Here is a 7781-nt window from a genome sequence, read left to right as displayed (position 1 = left end):
TATGTTATTCATATATTCTCTCCGTTTAAAAATATAAAATATTTTTTGAGGAGTTAAATTTTTAAAAATATAAGGTATTTTTAGTCTTTAGATGTGTAATCATTACTTTTTTTAAAAAAGTACACCTATTGATGGTGATTTTATATTTATTATAGGGTAGTTAATAGAGGTAAATATAAAAAGATAAGGTTAATTTAAAAATAGGTAAGAACTTTCTTGGGGTGAGATTCAGTTAAAAATGCCTTGCATTTTTAAACGAATGAAGTATTTCTTTCATTAAAAAATGTAACGTATTTTTTGAAAGATTGAATGTTCAAAAATATAAAATATTTTTAATATTTCAAGGTGTAATTATTGCATCTTCTCAAAAGTGCCCTTAATAAATAAATTATTTTAGACTTATTTTAAAATGAAACACTTTATTAAATAGAGATATATATAAAAAAATTAGTGTTAGTTTGAAGATAAATAATTACTTTCTTGAGTAGTAAAATTCAGTTAAAAATGTCTTACATTTATAGATAAGATGAATATTATCTAAATTATTAAAATATTATATATCTATTAAGAATTACATGAATAAAAATTTATCCTTTAATATAATAAAATTATGATATTTTACAAGTTATTTTTAAAAAAAATTGGTGCAAATCACCAATAAAAAAATATCTTATTCTTAAAAAGCATACATTTCATTTGTAATATACCAATAGTATTTTTTTTTTTGAATAAATACTGAAAACTTCATTCAAATGAGAAAATAATAGGCAAATAAAATTTTGAAAAAAATAAACAAAGCAAATAATAAAATTTATATAACTTTTATCAATGATAGCTTTTAAATATTTTTTCTTTTCCTTTTTTTAATATAAAAGACTATTTTAATTAATAAAAAATAATAAAATTATAATTTTTATATTAAATTATATTGCCCATAAACAATGAGAACAATATTGCTCAACTAAAAAAATGAGAACATTGTCATGTGTGTTAAAAGTAAAAAATGCAATTTTACCCCTTCTTAAATTGTGTTAAAAATAATTAAAAAAATTCATGTTATATGCCATGTGTCTTACATTAATATGACATGGCAATAACTATATTAATAAAATAATAATTAATTAATAGTAGGGGTTTTAAAAAATAAAATTAACGTTAGAGAAGTTAAGTTTAAACTTTGAAAGGTAAAGAAGTCATATACAATTGTCTCAAAGTTTAAAAGATTTTATGTATTTTAGCTTAAATATTATTTAGTAGAAATTAGTTATTATAATTACTAAATACATAAATAATTTTATAACTATGAACAAAAGCCCCTATTGCTCCAAAAGTCAGAATTTTCACATAATGAGGGAAAGGGGGAAGAAAGGAAAACTTACTCAATGTATATCAAGCTTGTAAACCTCCAAAATCACGTTGGAAGTAAGCCCCAGTAGCCATAAGCTACTCTTTGTCACTCCTCTCACGTTCACCCTTTCCTCTTTTCTGATTTTCAATCTGATTTGCGAATTTGATAAGTGTAGATTTTGCATGTGTGTCGTTGCGCATGGTATGGAGAGCCTCACCACAATTTAAACTTTTCCTCTGTGCCATGGCCCACTCGAACTTCAACATAGCCTTCTTCTATGTCCAATGATTCAAAAATTATATTAATATCTTAAAAATACAATCAAGTAATAATTTATCTAATTTAACCAAAATACCCTTAAAAACATTAATAATTGCTAGGTTGAAAACTTAGGATATTATACTCTTCGACAATGACAGCTATTGAACTTCTGTCACCTAAACCTTGGCTGCCAGCTTGACCACCACCGACAATGACTGAAGAATTAAATTCTCCAATGGTGGCCAAGGGTGAGTTTAGAACCCATGACCCCTTATCTCACCAAAAAAATATGGATCTCCAAGCCATTGAACCTATTTATTATATAATGCATAAAATTATATATATAATAAACCTTATTTTCAAATCACTTGATTATTATATTATTTGTTAATCGCTTAACTTTACTTGTTAATACCTTAACCATATTTATTAATTACTTAACTTTCCTTATTAAGTTTATGACTCTTGTAATAGAATTACATTACTTATTAATCATGTAAATGTACTTATTAATACCTTAACAGAATTTGTTAATTATTTAATTTTTCTTATTAAGTCTGCACCTCCCACAATAGAACTATATTACTTATTAATCATATAACTTTACTTGTTAATTCTTTAAAAGGAATTGTTAATTACTTAACTTTACTTGTTAAGTTCGTGACTTCCACAACAGAACTATATTACTTGTTAATTACATAACTTTACTTATTAATTTTATAATAATACTTGTTAATTGCATAATTTGACTTATTGATACTATAACAAGACTTATTTAACTATTATTCTAAAAAATTAATTAAATTACTTGTTAGTTGTATAACTTTACTTGTTACTTTCTCAACAATACTTATTAATTACCTATTGTTAAATGAACATATAATTTATGAGTCTACTTCTTGTCATACTCAAGCCTGCTTCTTAACACCTTAACAAGTCTACTTCTTGTTAGAAACCTAGTGTAGCTTGTCATTTCTTTAATTTTAATTGTTAATATTATCTTTGTTTTTTGGGTATTTCTCTCTCTCTCTAAATGTGTGTGTGTGTGTAATTGAATATCTAGTTTGATAAATACTGAGAAGGGAAACCCAACTATCATCACTTTCGTTATCTAACAAACTCAATTTTTTAAGTACATTATATGTTCATTTAACAAGTGACAATACAAAATTAACAGGTATCATTGAGGAATTAACTAAAGTTGCATAATTAATAAGTAATTTAGTTGCTTTTTTAGAATAACAGTTAAACAAGTCTTGTTATAGTATTAACGAGTAAAGTTATGAATTAACAAGTAATATAGTTTTGTTGTGCGAGTCACGAACTTGACAAGTAAAGTTAGATAATTAATAAGTCCCTTTAAAGAATTAACAAGTAAAGTCATACAATTAATAAGTAATGTATTTCTGTTGTGAGAATTACAGACTTAACAAGAAAACTTAAATAATTAACAACTTTCGTTAAGGTACTAAAAAGTACATTTATGTGATTAACAAGTAATGTAATTTTGTTGTAGGAGTTATAGACTCAACAAAAAAAAGTTAAGTAATTAACAAGTAGAGTTACCTGATTAACAAATAATATAATAATTAAGTGATTTAGAAACAAAGTTTATTATATATATCATTCTATACATTACATAATTGAATGGGTTCAATGGCTTAATGGTCCATACTCTTTTTGTGAGCCAAGGAGTCATGGGTTCTAAACTTACCTTAGCCACCTTTGGGGAATTTAATTTAATTCTCTATAATTCTCCAGCCATCACTAGCAGTTAGAGCTTCGACGACTGATAACCTATAAAAATTTATATCATTTTAGTGCATTTTCCTACAATTTCATATGGTTTTTGATGAAATTATGCATACTCTTGATACATATAATAAGAAAATGGACATATCTCACACTTGGGTTTAAATGACGAAATCTTGATGTAAATTGTGCATAATTTTTTTGTCCTGGTATAATTAATTTTGGACTTCACAAAATTTATTGCCTTCTTAGATTGTTAAAGCATTATTTGAAAAGCAAAGAAAGAGTTATGAAGTTATTATATCAAAAAAAAAGACAAGATAAAAAGTAAAGAATTAAATCTTAGCCCAAGCACTTTCAGCCTTGGCTGACAAACCTTCGACCTCAGCAGAAAGCCAGAAACAGAATACCATTGACGCGTTTTCGCCACAATTGAGGAAGAATTGGCTGCAGCCCAAGTCTTGGCCAAGAGGTTTTGGTTGCAACTAAAAGCCCTTTCCTGAAACTACGCATTTTGGAATTAGACTTGAAGCTAAGGCTACATATGCAAAATTCTTGCATTTTGAAGAGAGAGCTACGACTTTCAGAGGTCTTTTAAGGCTTACTCTGCTAGGGTTTGGGTTTTTGAAGGAGATTTGGCTAATGATTGAAGATTTGAAGAGATTCAAGTGGATTTCTTTTGGATTTTCTTCTTCTTTTCCCTTTTCTCTCTTTGTTTTTGATATGGATATTGTACATTTTGCCATTTGTGGCTCTTTTCTAAACATGAGTAGCTAGGTCTTTTGTTCTAGAATTATTTTGAACCTTTGTATGAATTAAGACTTGAATATTCCTCTCTTTTGGTAGTTAATGATATATATGTGTTTATTTTATCATATGCTTAATTCTTTTAAGTGTTTGATCATTATTTAGATTGTTTTGTTCACTTGGGTAATGCTTGAGAAAACTAATTTAGGTGTAGCACTTAGGTAAAATAGTATTAGACTTGAAATTTACAAAGATGAATGGATGGTTTTGTTAGTAAAATAGAAATATTTTATTAACTCTTCATAGTCTTATTAAGATTGGAGTCTAAAAATTATATCCACTTGTTATTTTTAAGAGATTGTGAAATTTTAGTGTTTGTAAATATACTTGATTTTGACTTAAGAAAGCTTTTTCAAAAAAATTAGAATATTAAACTAACACTTATTTTTATTAAAAATCTATTTGAGAGGAATTAATTTAAATTTTAAGAAATACAATGGGAGAGATAATCATGAATCCTCACCTCTTGAAGTCAAGGTTTCAATAAATTTTAATGGGTTAATGAACAAAATAAACCTTGAAGTATTATGCAAAAAGTGTCATGAAGGCTGAACTTTTAAAATATGCAAAATGAACTATAAACTTTTAAATTCATAGCAAAATAAACTTTAACCATTAATTTTTCTAACGCTATTACTGTTCATTTTGCTAATTAGCACCACAAACCTTAAAACTATTACACAAGTAGCGTTCTTGACCATAAACTTTAAAATTTCAAGCAGATTATCCCCAATGTTTATATATTAAATGTTAACTATTATATAGATCAAATTAGTTTCAGTGTGGGCCGCCGCAGTGAATGCATCGTTGGCTATGGCAAATGATTCATAATTTTGTGAAATAACATTTTTTGCAATATTTTTTCAAACGATTGGTATCTCATGCTTCCATGAACTCTATAACTCTAATTTATTTTTATTTTAAATAATATTTATTTATTTAATGGTGAAAACATGGAATTTTATTTGAAAAAAAAAGTTTAAGTATTAAAGAATTTTACAAACGATGAATGTGAAGTCCAACGTTTTCATTAACGAATTTAAAATCCAAATTAACTGATTAATTAAAATCCTTTAATTAATATTTAAACTTTTTTTTAATGGGATCCCAAGTTTTAACCAAATAAATAAACATGATCCAAAATGAGAATAAATTAGAGTTATACAGTATGCAGAAGTAGAGATACCAATCGTTTGTAAAACATTGCAAAAAAGAGGCAAAAATGTCATTTCACAAAATTATAAGTCGTTCACCACAGCCAACGATGAGTTTACCATGATGGCCCACACTAAGGCTAATTTGGTCTACATAATAGTCAAACATTCTATACATAAATGTTGGGGGTAATTTGCTCGAAATTTCAAAGTTTAGAGTCCAGAACGCTACTTGTGTAATAGTTTAGGGTCTGTGGTGCTAATTAACAAATGAACAGTAACGGCGTTAGAAAAATTAACGATTAGGGTTTATTTTACTATGAATTTAAAAATTTAGAATTATTTTGCACATTTTAAGAGTTTAGGGTCCATGATGCTTTTCACGCAATGCGTCAGGATTCATTTTGCTCATTAACCCAATTTTAATTGCTTAAACACTTTTAATTTAATTTTTATTACTTTTACACAAATCTACTCTTGATTTTGCTTAACCTAACTCAAAGCTTAATAGTAAATTTTAACCTTCATTTGCCTAAATCTTTATGGAAATGATATTTCTAGAATATTTTACACTTGTGACAAAGCCATTTGCTTGCAGTAATACTTGACAGCGAACAAAAACAGAGGTCTAGTGGCTACTGTCACCCGCAAGGCTCCTATCACTAGCGGTGATGGTTAGTGATTTTCCTTTTTTTTAAATAAATAAAGGATATTTTGATCATTTCTTTTTAAAAATAATTTCAATTTATTCTTTAATTCCTGAAGTTTTAGATTTTATTAGGTGTGATTTAAAAATAAGTCATATCTCTTATCCTTTTTTAAAATTCTCCCAAATAAAAACTATGGAGGAAGAAAACAAATAAGAGAAAGGACAGTGGAGTCAATGCAGTATAGTTCACATTACAATGTTACACAATACGGATAATAATACTCATTAATAATTAGTATTCATGTTATATTTGAAATAACACGTCGTATGGCTTGTTGCAATATTTCTCGCAAACAAAAATTAATTACATTACAATTACATTTTATTTTCAGAGGACACGGTGCTGTGTGAGGGAAAATTAGTACCTGCCACATGCCATGTGAATTAAAGATTGAATATAATGTAATCGAATTATATATAATTTAACATATTTTTACTTTTATTTGTCAAATATAACATTAAAGGTCACATTTTTATGAAATATTATTTTATAAAATTAAATGTTTAGAAGGGTTAAATAAAAATTTGGACTCCAAACCATAGATATAAGGGCAATTTAAATTCTGAATTCATATTTGATATGTTTCTAATATGAACAATTAAAATTTGGAACAATTTTATTCCTGTCATTAAGGGCATGTGCTTTTGACAAATCTAATATAACTAGATCCTTTAAATAATTTTTTATTAGATATAAATTGAAAACAAAATACATACTAATTTTAGATAAATTGTCGTTTTTACAATAGTGGAGCCCATAGTCACCATTTCTTTTCACTCCTTTTCCACTCTCCTGCTCTCACTTGCTCGGACTAGCATTTCCTCCTTACTTCCTATTTAAATCATTAGATTCATTTTTAACCATTCAAAAATAAATTCTATAATTTAGATGGGAAGTGAAGAGAGAGGGAAGTGGAAAGAAGCCACTCCTGCTCTCACTTATGATCTCCCCCCCCCCCCCTCCATCTCCCATAAGGAAGAACTGAAGAAAGCAAAAAAGCAACGACCTAGGCAGTTAGCACCTTTAGGACTTTCTTCTCACCACACAAGAGAGAGGAGGAGAGAGGGAGAGCAAGAGAGTGGAGAAGGAGAGGAGGAGAGAGATAATGATGATAGGCTCACTATAAAAGAAACCATAATTTATTTCGTTGTAACAGTGGGGTTAAAATTATTTTATCGTTTAAAATATATTAAATATAAGTTTAAAATTTAAACTATTTTTGAATATATAATTTAAAGTTTAAAGTATCATTTAACCTTTTTTAGAATATATTTAAATAAATTTAATTATTATTATTAAATATCATTTTATTAGTATATAAAAAATTGGAAGGAAATAAAATGAGAGGTTAGCTTCAATTTAACAAAAATGTTATCATATACCTTTTGAAATATAATTTAATAAAATTATTCAATATTTTACAATTTAAAACATATTATGTGATGTAATATTTATACAAGTTCGCCAATTTCACTGATTCAATATTAGTTTTAAACTGACTCCAGATTATGAGCTCAAAATTGAACTAGATATCAAGCCACTTTCTAGTTCCATTAATCAAACTAACTAATCCAATATGATTTTAAAATATTACCTTTGCTTTTAAAAAGAAGTCCTCACCTTCAATTAAAAGAAAGGTCTCCCAAGAAGTTTCATAGTATTTACAACTTATCACCAATTAGGCTCGTATGAGTCAAATGCATAGATTACTTAGATGTTAAATCATCCTTATACATGTGAAAACTAAAA

This window comes from Prosopis cineraria, unplaced genomic scaffold (genome assembly GCF_029017545.1).
Source record: "Prosopis cineraria cultivar Desert tree isolate PC_DT_omini unplaced genomic scaffold, ASM2901754v1 PC11, whole genome shotgun sequence".
Classification (NCBI taxonomy): Eukaryota; Viridiplantae; Streptophyta; class Magnoliopsida; order Fabales; family Fabaceae; genus Prosopis; species Prosopis cineraria.
Note: the sequence above shows the minus strand (reverse complement) of the source record.